This window comes from Nicotiana tabacum, chromosome 16 (genome assembly GCF_000715075.1).
Source record: "Nicotiana tabacum cultivar K326 chromosome 16, ASM71507v2, whole genome shotgun sequence".
Taxonomy (NCBI): domain Eukaryota; kingdom Viridiplantae; phylum Streptophyta; class Magnoliopsida; order Solanales; family Solanaceae; genus Nicotiana; species Nicotiana tabacum.
The window spans coordinates 104202336-104214324 of NC_134095.1; positions in this window are offsets into that span (position 1 = coordinate 104202336).

The following is an 11989-nucleotide window of genomic DNA, read 5'->3' on the forward strand; positions in this document are numbered from 1 at the left end:
CCACACATGCCAGAATTTTTGTGCAACTCATATAGTCTCAAATATTACCTTCGATCTTTCTCCTCGTTCATTAGCCATGGTAGGTGCCACTTTCTTTTGGAGGGCATACAATTTTTGTTGTGAGACTGCTTTTACCTGACCATTTCTTCATTAGGTTACTGTGCTTAGGTTGAAGCCTTCTTCCTCATTTCCTAAGCTAGTCCTTCATTGTAGTACTTACGGAGGGTCCTCTGACTCTTGTAAATACGCGAGCTTATTATATCGTATATTATACGGACCTTCTAATGTCCTTCCTTGCCTATACTTATCCGTAGTTACTTATGTCCATGCCCTTGTGCTTGTGGGGTTGCTTCTGGACTGATATTTTGACCGTCTTCCTAGTGGCACTATCTTTTATTTCGGTAACGATCATATAGTACCTTTTTAACTTCTCCAACTCTTATACGAATATATCTCAAGTATTACAATGTCATAACTGCGGAGAGGAATTCTCCATGTTGGGGTTTACTACATTTATCTTGTATGATCTTTTGATTTGTTTGTAACTTCTTGTCTAGTTGTGACTAGGATCTTCCTGAATCAACTACTAACTAATCGTTGGCCCATTCTCATGTCAATATTCCGCGAAATCTTTCTAGGGTTATTTCCTTTGTCTTAACTTACGCCTCGCATTGGCTCCTTATTTATCAAAAACATCCCGGGCAGGAACCCTTACTTCCTTTTCTTTGTGTCGTGCATACATAATGTTCTGGAATCATAGTTGTGAGCACGTGATTTTTTCCCTATAGGAACTCCAATAAAATACAAGAAAAACAATTTTTACCATTTTTTCCAATTTTATGGGATTTTGTGAGAATTTGTGCTAATTGTTTGCATTTCTGCGCATGTTTATTTATGTTAAAAATAACGAAAATGTCAAAATACCATGCATTGCATTTAAGATTTATTTTTACATTTTTAAGGTTAATTAGTAAATAAGTTGCTTTATTAAAAAGATGAACATCACAAAAATTGGCTTGCTTTTGCAATTTTAGCCTTTTAGTTTTGAATTAGTAATATCTTTTTTTTAATTTAGGATTAATTAATTTTTGTAAATATTATGGTATATAATTAGCTTAATTTTTGTAAATTAATCATTTTTAGGAATTTAATTTAGGCGTTTTAATTAATTTTAAAAAAAAAGAGAACAAATGAAAAGAAAAAGAAAAAAAGGAATTAGAGGGCTGTTGTTTATTGGGCTAGTTGCTGAAACCCAAGTTCCTCTCACCCCAAAGCCCAATCCCTTTTCTCACAAACCCATCCAAGTCCCTTGCCCAACCCGGTCCAGTCCCTTATTGACCAAAATAACCTCGTTTTCGTAGCTTTTCATCTCAGCCGTTGGATTTCAATGATCCAACGGCTCGAAACTTATTATCCCTAAGTATATTACTATCCAAACCCAGGTCCCTCCCCCCCAGTCCAAAAACCCCTCAGTCCATTCCTCGTCTCTAACCTTAGAACCCTAGAATTTGCCGCCATAAATTCCTCCAATTTCTTCACCGGCGGCGGACCACCCAATCACTTCCAAATTCCTCCTCCACAATCACCACCCACCCATGATTCCTAATCCACTGCCATATTTCCCAAAACCCCAACCTAATCCGGCCAGTTTTAGGTCTAAAAAAAGAGAAAGATCTTCCAGTTCTTCAAGTTTCCAAGAACGATTTAACCTAAAACTTTTATTGGTTGTTTGTTCTCAACAAGAACATTCAATTAATACTAATTTCGGTTTAAATTGGAGAATGCTGGAGGTCCGTTCAAGCCAACCATGCGTTTACCTATTTTAGGTATTTCTGTTTCTCTTCTCTTCTTCTTCTTTCTTTGTTTTGTTTTCTTCTTCTTCTTCTCCTTTATTTTCCTTTCCCGTTCTTTCTATTTTTCTGTTTCTTTTTCTCTTTAACCGGTTAAAGAAATTCAGGTGGCAATAATATGTGGTTTGTTTTGGATAATTTTGTTAACCGGATTAGAGTTAATTTTGTCCTCTTATTCTTTGTTTGTCTGTTTGTCTTGTATTTATTCTTTACCCAGTTTAGTCCCTAGATTTCGAGTTAATATTCAAAATTGGATAAGTATTGTTCGATCAAATTGCTTACTTTCTATTATGTTGATTAGATTTTGGTATGGCCTAGGTCCGAACTTCAGTTTCAATGCTCATTTTGGGTGGTTTGGGTTTCAGCCTTGGGCTTTTTGGTCGTCTCTGACCGATTCAAAGAAGCTCGTTCATTTTGGTTTGGGGTCTTGGGTGAATTTGATCCAGGAGTGATTTTCTCAACGTAAATTGCAAGGGTGTTTTGGGTATTTGAGAGTAGAGAATAATTTCTATTATGGGGAAGCTTATAGAGGATAAGGTTGAGGCTGGTTTGTTAAGGGATAAGGGAAGGTCAGATATTTTGGTGGTAAAAAGGATAAAATGACTAAGAATTGAAGGGGTAAAAGGGGAATTGGCTAACCAGTTTAGGGCTGTTTTGAGGAGTGCCTATATAAAGACCTTTTTCTTTCATTTTAAGTAACCATTGATACTCTAAAAAAATACTAAAAAGGTTCCTGCACCTTTTGGTTGAAATATGTTTTGGTTTTGCTCTTTGGTCTTCATCGTAAATCAAAATTTAAAACATCAAGGAATTTCTGTTCATCTGGGTTTAAAATTGTTTAGAAGAGCTGAATACTGCTGTGTTGATTTGCTGAGCTACTGTTACTGCTGAAATCCTCACTTTCTTTATTTTATTTTACTTCCAGGTATTCCTTGGGCCCTGAATGACATGTTGAAATGCAAATATATAACCCAATGCTGGAAATCTCATAGATGATGTTGCTTGTTGAATTTTATTCCTATATTTTTTTAGATCATTCAGTTTTCTGTAATAGCTTAGTTTTCTTTTATATGTTTATTTGCTTATTCATGTTACATGACTTGAATCTCATTTGTAAGGTTGGATTAGCATCCTAACTTAGCATGGTTGTTTTTGAATTAGTTAAAGTTCTGTTTGTTGGATACGTAGAGTGTTTGAACTTCATGCAGCATGGGTCTAAGATAGATTGAACACTTTTCTTTTGGTTTTGTTTAACCCTATCAAAGTCAGTGTGAAATTTTCAGATTTAGGTGTTAGTCATAGGATAATTTCATTGGCTTATTTCTTTATAAAGTTTGGTTCGAGCATTTGTGTTCTTGAAGAGCTACAGGTTGAGTAATAAGTTGTTAGTTTGATAAGTGGTAAATATTCCAAACTGTGTAGTATTTCCACTGCTTTTTGTAAGGTTAAAATTGAGGTCTAAATCTCACACCATTTGTTTATAATTCAGCTTGAGCCAAAATTGAGATTGGAACGCTGCATAGTCTTAACCTCATATTACTTATTCAATTAAATTCAAAACAATTTTTTTTCTTTTAGATAGGTAATATGGTTATTGGGTGTTGTATCATTTTGGGCTTTGGACATCAATTTGTTGCATGCTGATCATAGCCAAATGGGCTCAACCAGCTTCCTTGGGCTTCAGATGTTTCCTCCGTTCTGTGGGGACTCGATCTTGAGTCCCATACTCTTTAGCATTTATTTTTTCACCAGATTTGGATTACTTTGGGCCAAGTTATTGAGGCCGCTTGGAAATGGGAGGGTCATTTGCCTTACCATTCTTTGGGCTCGCTTTCGAGCCTTGTTCACCATTTAAACAGCTTCTGTGGGTGAAGGACTACAACAGGCTTGGCCCAAATGCCTAAAAGCCTAGCGCGAACCCTTTTTCCATTTCAATTAATAGTTGTGCAAATATGTCCTTAGATTACATTGGTTAGATTAACTCTTGTAATTAGATTGAGGTGTGCCATTTGATTAAATCTCCTATGGCCCTCACAAATACTTAATTAGATATTATAATGAATATTCGTAGAAAAGCCTTTAGGCGCGATTAAAATACAATTGTGATTGTGTACACGTTCGCGTGATATAGTTACAATTCTAAAAACCAATTCGGAGTATGCGTTCGCACAACTTCGAACAAACTTGCTCAATAATAAAATTGGTCTTAATAGGCCGCTAAATTAATTTAGTTCATATAGTCCGAGGTGTGCCATCCACAATTTAATTACTCATGGCCCTCATATTAATTTCATAGACTAGATATAAAAATAACAAATGTTCGTAGTTTGCTTTAGGTACGTTTAATATACTATCGTGGTTGTGGACATGTTCGCGTGACATGATTACGATTTCTAAAAACAAAATCGGAGTATGCGTTCGCACAACTCTGGCCGAACTTTCTTAATAAATATAAAAGCGTTATTTATTGTGGACACGTTCGTGTGACATGATTTTTGACGCGCCAAACAAATGGGTACACGTACGCGTGAACCGTTTCAAGTAATTTCTTAATTAAAAGAGGCAAATTCACATAGGTTCTAAAATTTGTAATTAAACAATTTTAATAAGCCAGGTATGATCAGAGCGGCCATGCTAGAACCACGAAACTCGGGAATACCTAACACCTTCTCCCGGGTTAACAACAGTTCTTACCTGGATTTCTGTGTTCGCGGACCGTAAATAGAGTCAAACTTCCTCGATTTGGGATTTTAAACCGGTGACTTAGGAAACCATATATTATCCCAAGTGGCGACTTTGATTTTAATATAAATAATCCCGTTTCGATTGTCACTTAAATTGGAAAACAACTCCCTTATGCTCCCTTTCGGGGGTAGGAAAAAGGAGGTGTGACAACTCTAGCGACTCTGCTAGGGAATAAGGACCCAGATTCTCTTGTTTAGGATTTAAAAATTTGATCTTGTTAATGATTTTTACTTGGATTCATTTATTGTTAATATTACTGTGTTTTGTGAACCTTTGTGCTAATTGATGTCCACAAGAGTCAAACCTAACCTTAACCCTCCACAGGTACAAATGAATACTGTCCGGGACCTATCACAAATGAACACTGCCCAAAACTCGTCAGAAGCGGTCAGAAAACAGGCTCAGTTGTAGTTGTGTATGTGGTGGAATGATCAAGATGAAGATGGTCAAAACTGGGTGAAAAAACAGTTGGGTGCCCTTATAGAAATTTTGGAAATCAAACCACGGGAAGATCACCCCTACTCTGGAGGAGATGGCTAGGTATATTGAGTTTTGCCGGGATTTAAGGAAACAACAACTTATATTTCCAAGGGCTCCTTCGGTAAGAAGGCCCACGTAATCAAAAGGAGTTGTTTTTTCCACTTCTTGTACTTCAGATTCGGGCACTTAGCTGGTTTCGAAACAGATGAAAAGGGTTTGAGCAACAATCAAGATAAAGTCCTTTGGCAAATTCATCGTCGATTCGCTTTTGTTGTGGGGTTTTTGTGGATCATGGTCTTTCCAAATGCGGAAGGGACAGTGGATACTCGTATGGTTAGAATTGCACAAATCTTCACTACCAAGGAAGATCATACACTTGTACCCTTAGTGTTGGCAGACATTTATCGAGTATTGACATTATGCAAAGCTGGGGCTCAATTCTTTGAAGGTTGCAATATTCTTCTACAAATGTGGTTGATCGAGCATCTTCGCCATCACCCCAAATTCATGAGTTATGGTTCGAGCCCGAATAACTTCATTGTATGTTATGAGGAAAAGGTGAAGGACTACAATGTGCCAGAAGGGTTTGAAGCCTAGGTCTTCCACTTGAAAGCTCTTAAAGCAAGTCAGGTCGAGTGGACTATAGGATGGTTCCCGATGACAGAAGTCATATACATGACGACTACCAAGGGTTATCTGAGGTTGATGGGTGTGAGGAGTATCCAGCCATATGCACCGCAGAGGGTCGTAAGTCAGTTAGGAAGACATCAGGTGGTGCTCGAAGATGAATATCTAACCACCCAAGTCATTGAGCTACATCCAGAAGCTGCATTGCCGAGGATTTGGTTCAGCAGGATTGGAATAGCTGCCAGTATCTGAAAAATGGCACCCAGGTACCAGATGTTGCAAACGGGGAAGTGGATCCAAATTATGTTGCATGGTTTTAGAAAAGGTTTTTGTAAACAATGAACCCGAGCTTAAGCCCGAGCCCGAACCCGAAAGGCCTTCCAAGAGACCTCATGTTTAGGATTTTGATGATAAAATCCAAGAAAGATTGGCCTGGGGAGAAAATATCAAGCCGCAATTCACACCTTGGAAGAGAAACTGAGAAATATGGAATTCAATAATAATCTCCAGGCACAAGAAGCTGAAGGTGAACGAAGAAGGTTGGCCCAAGAGAATGAAGCTCTTCGAGCCCAAGTTCGAAAAATGAGAATAGCAGTTGAGAACCCGAGCAGAAGTAGAAAAGATGAAAAGCTCATCTACAGCCTTACGCAAAAAGTATGTGACTATGAGGATGATTTGCGAAACACTGAAGCGGAGCTAGCAAATGCCCGAGATATGCTAGCTAAGAATGTGAAGGAGCGGGCCAGGTTCGTTCGGCAACCGAAGGAGAAGCATGACAAATGAATGGTGAGTATAAAGAAAAAGGTCAATATCCTTGAGAATGAAATGGCCAAGTAGGCGAGAGACTTCAAAGTATAAAGGGAGCACTGCTATGCCCTGATGGCACAGCTAGAGAAAGACTTGCAGCTACTTCAAGAGCAAAATCACACAGCTGAACAAGTTTTGGATGACAGATCTAGCAGATCGGACGATTGCTACAAGAGAAGGGTATTACTAGGGAAAAGGTTAGGAGAATTGCATACTACATTGTGATGAAGTGCAATAAGTGTGAAGATATGAGCAGATCCATATTCTTTGCTTCAGTTATGATTTTTGTCCGACAAATCATGGATGACTTGTTTCGCCTCAAAGAAGACATGGCGCAAAGGCCCGCAACAAGGCCAACTGGAGCAGCAGTTGGAGCAATTATATATTCTTGACTTTGTTTGTTCGAGTCTATTTTTGTTAGTTTATTTTCGAGTCTGTATGGTTAGTTCGTTAGTTCATTTCGAGTTTGTATTTTCATCTTTCTTTTGAAGTTGTCGGTCCACTCATCGAGTCTGTTAGTATTTATGTTTAAATTTGTAGGGGAAATTATCGTAATCAAGATGTTTTATTTTATTTTATTTTATGAAATTTCAAAACCCCAAAAATGTTTTTTATTATTTATTTAGCACATGTTCCCAGAACTACACTTGGTATGATTCATGCGGTGTCATGATAAGTAGGCAACCCCTATAGTATTCAATCATAACCATGAAATGAAAGGCAAAAAATGAGAGTAAAACAAGAGAAATTGTGAAAAACATGAGAGGAAAATGAGAAAATAAAAGGATAAAAACAAGAATCAAGCAAAGAAAAGCGGGAATGAAATAAAGAGAGAGGAAGAAATTGCAAAGGTGAAATTAGTGAAGGCCGTGATGACGCAAGCAACCATGCAAATGCATATTAGAAATGGTTAATTGCTTAGGTGCATTGCATCCCCAACGTGCGGTTGCCTATTTGTTAAGCTCTAATCACTAACGAGTTTGCTTGTTGCCATAAAGTTCAGGCATGTGGTTAGTTTGTTTGGCATTCTGGCAACTCACTCGTACAACACCAAGTCCAAAGATAAGTTGATCATGGCTGGCCAAGAACTGATGCAAGTGTGATTGATCCGTCAAGGGAAGGGGAAGACTCTGATGTTAATCTGAAAGAAGAGATACATAAGTTGAAACACCAAATGGCAGAGATGTACCAGGCATGGGTGAAAGGGCATCCACCACCATCATACCCCATCAACCCTGCTTTCATCCCGCCGCTAACTCAATCCCAAGAACCTCCCACTCTTGATTCATCTCCAGGCTTCCCCATTTACCACCACTACCAAGGCACCACTTCCCAAACCCTACAAGCAAAACCACCCTAACCAATCCCATACACCCCTTTGCCAGCCACCCCTATTTTCGTGGTACCCCCACCCGCTACACTCCATCGATCCTCTAGTGAGCCTTTATTCCAAACCTAAGATAACCAATATTATCCCCCGGAGCCTACTTTCAAGGCCCCAGAACATTACTCCTACACTCCTCATTTCGACCTCCCAATTAAGACTAAGAAACCACCTAAAACCCCAAAACAGGAGGAGATGTTCAGGAAGGTCAGAAGCCTGGAACAGTCATTCAGAAAGATGTAGGGATTAGGAGGCCAGGTGATAGCCTACAAGGATTTGTGTCTATTTCTCGGTGTTCAGTTACCGGTGAGGTTCAAGATGCCTAAATTTGATCTATATGGCAGGCACGGAGACCCAGTGGCCCATTTGAGGGGATTCTACAGTAAAATGAGAGGAGTTGGTGGGAAAGATGAGTTGTTGATGGTATATTTTATCCAGAGTCTAAGTGGCGCGACATTGGAGTGGTATACTCGTAAGGATCACGGCAGATGGTATACCTGGGATGATTTAGCCCAAGCATTCGCCCGTCATTCCAATACAACATCGAGATTGTTCCAAATCATTTGTCGTTTACCAAGATTAAGAAGAAGCCTAGTGAAAGTTTCAAAGAATATGATTTTCGATGGAGAGAACAAGCGGCAAGAGTCAACCATCCGATGGAGGAGAGAGAAATGGTGGAGTACTTTCTGCAGGCTCTGGAGCCTACTTACTTTGGCCATCTGATATCGGCCATAGGAATTCTTTCAACGATGAAGTAAAGATGGGTGGAATGGTCGAAGAAGGGCTTAAGTCAAGCAAAATCATGAATTACTCGACCGTCAAAGCAACTACCCAAGCCATTTAGAATGGCACTGGATGAATGATTAGAAAAACGAACATGGGGCAACAGTCGATTCAGGATCATGGTTTGGACTAAGGGGCCCATCACACTATTATACCTAGCCTCGACCACATCACCGAACCTATACCCAAACCCCATATAATCCACCCCAACACTACTTCCCCTTATCAGACCCTCATATTTCTATCCACCACACCCAAACATATACTCAACGTCCTGCCTAATCACAATGGCGTGCCACAGCCCCACAAAACACCTACCCAGCTCCACAAAATGCTCACCCACCCCCACGAGCCTACCGAAACTCTGCCGCCCCAGGTTTCCAACCCAATCCAGCATTCAAAAATGAGAGGTTTGAGCAAAAGAAAACTTTACCCCATTGGGGGAGTCTAATACCAGTTTATTCCATAGATTGAGGCAGTTGGATATGCTAAGGCCAATTGAGTTGAAATTGCCAAACCCTCCTCCAAAGAATCTTGATTACTCCGTGAGTTGTGAATATTGTTCTGGTACTCCGGGGTATGATACGGAAAAGTGCTTGCACTTGAAAAATGCCATCCAGGAGCTTATAGACACAAACCGGATTGATCTCCAAACCCTAGAGGCACCCAACATCAACCAGAACCCATTGCCAACCCATGAGGAAATGAACATGATCGAGATAGTACATATCAAGAAGCCTTCACAGTCTATGTGAGGTCAAGCCAATCAAAAAACCAATGGTTGAAGGATCAATGAACAAGTTGAGCACAACAAACGGTGAACCATTTGTGGTAGTTAAGAAAAGATCCCCAAGGGATGTTATAGCAAAGCAAGAAAAGTCAAAAGTGGTCGTGCCAGGGTTGGCAAACAAGCCTATCATAGTTATAGAGGGTGCCCGTACGGATCCTATCATCATCAAGCCTATAACCCAGTTGCCGGTAATCAACACCAAGGCTATCCCATGAACTATAAATGGGTGATAGTGACCTACAAAGGAAAGGAAGTGAAAGAAGAAATCAATGAGGCCTAGGGATTAACTCGTTCACGGAGATGCTTTGCCCTGGAAGAGTTAAGAAAAGCTAAAACATCCAGAGATAATCCAATTCTAGTAAAGAAAGCAGTCACTGAGGAAGAAATAGAGGTGTTTTTGAGAAAAATGAAGGTACAAGATTATTCCATCGTGGAGAAGCTGAGAAAGACGCCCGCTCAGATTTCCTTGCTTTCATTGTTGATCCACTCAGATGAGCATCGTCGGGCCCTGATGAAAATTTTGAACGAAGCTCATGTCCCCGACGAAACTTCAGTAAACCATCTGGAAAAGATCGCCAACAAAATATTTGAGATGAATAGGTCACCTTCTCTGATGACGAGTTGCCTGTGGAAGGTACTGAACACAATAAAGCTCTCTATCTTACGGTAAAATGTGAAGATTCTGTGGTCACCCAGGTATTAGTTGATAATGGTTCTAGTGCAAACATTTGCCCTCTCTCTACTCTAAACATGTTGAAAGTTGATTATGATAGGATTCACAAAAATAGCATATGCGTCTGAGGTTTTGATGGTGGAGGAAAAGACTCGGTTTGTCATATAGTTCTTGAATTGACAATAGAACCGGTGGAATTTACCATGGAGTTCTAGGTACTGGACGTAGCTGTCTCTTACAATTTGCTGTTAGGTCGGCCTTGGATACATGGCACCAAAGCAGTCCTGTCCACTTTGCACCAGATGGTCAAGTTCGGGTGGGATAGGCAGGAGATCGTCGTGCATGGTCAGGAGAATTTGTGTGCTCACAGTAATGCCTCCGTCTTGTTCATTGAGGCTGAATATGACAAAGGCCCTTGGGTCTATCAAGTTTTTGAAACAGTGCTGGCCGAGAAGGTTCCAGATGGGCAATGTATTGCAACTCCAAAGATAACCTCTACATCCGTCATGGTGGCCTATGAAATGCTGAAAAATGGTTTTATGCCAGGTAAAGGTCTAGGTGCATCCCTGCAGAGTATCATACAGCTAGTGTCCCTCCTAGAAAATTTGGGTACGTTCGATCTTGGATTCAAATCTACAACGGCGGATGTGAAAATGGCTAAAAAGTTGAAACAGAAGGCGTGGGCACTTCTAAAGCCTATCCTGCGTCTCTACAGGTCTTTTGTCAAGCTCGGTGCTAGGAAACGACCAGTGACAACAGTTCCAAGTTCTGTGGTTGACGTTGATGAAGAGTTAATTAAAAGGTTCCAGAGGTTGTTTTAGGATGTGAACATGGTAGAAGTTGGAGAAGGTTCTAGCAAAGCAGACGTGCAGTTCGTCGGGCCGAATGTAAAGCTTAATAATTGGAAGGCTACTCCTCTCCCTACTCGGACGGAGTCTTGGTAGTTTGTTTTGTTTTTCCTTCTATCTGGGTCATTCCAGGGTTGTGACCTAGATTTTTATTTTTTGCTTGTTGATGTACAAACTCTGTCATCCTTTAATTTCAATGAAATGCAATTTCCCCTTTTCATCATTCCTGATAGTTTTATTATTGTTTTCTTTTCTTCTCTGTACAATTCTTTTTATGCTGGTTTCAATGACATGACATGCATGGGGAATCTTTGGTCAAGTCTTAAAAGTCAATATAATTCTAAAATAATAATCCAAGAAATAGAGTGTGATGATAAATCAAAATATGATGAGGATGAGGCCTTTGAAGAGATTAGTAAGGAACTATGTAATTTTGAAGAAAAACCCAAGCCTAATCTGAATGAAACGGAAGCAATCGATCTAGGGGATCCAGACAATGTCAGAGAAACTAAGATAAGTGTCTGTATTGAACTACAAACCAGGTATGAAGTAATTAAAGCATTGTTGGAATATAAGGATATTTTTGCATGGTCGTATGATGATATGCCAGGTTTGAGTACCGATTTGGTGGTCCATAAATTGCCAATTGATCCAGCATTCCCCCCCGTCAAGCAGTCAAGTAGAAGTTGAAAAAGTTCAAAGCTGACATGAGTGTGATGATTAAAGAAGAAGTCACAAAGCAGCTTGATGCAAAGGTCATTCGAGTCATACGGTATCCCACGTGGTTAGCCAATGTTGTGTCTGTGCCAAAGAAAGATGGTAAGAACAGTGTGTGTTGACTACCATGATCTCAATAAAGCAAGTCCAATAGACAACTTCCCACTACCGAATATCTACATTTTGATCGATAATTGTGCCAAGCATGAGATTGGATCTTTTGTGGACTGATATGCGGGGTATCATCAAATTTTAATGGATGAGGATTATGCAGAAAAGACGACA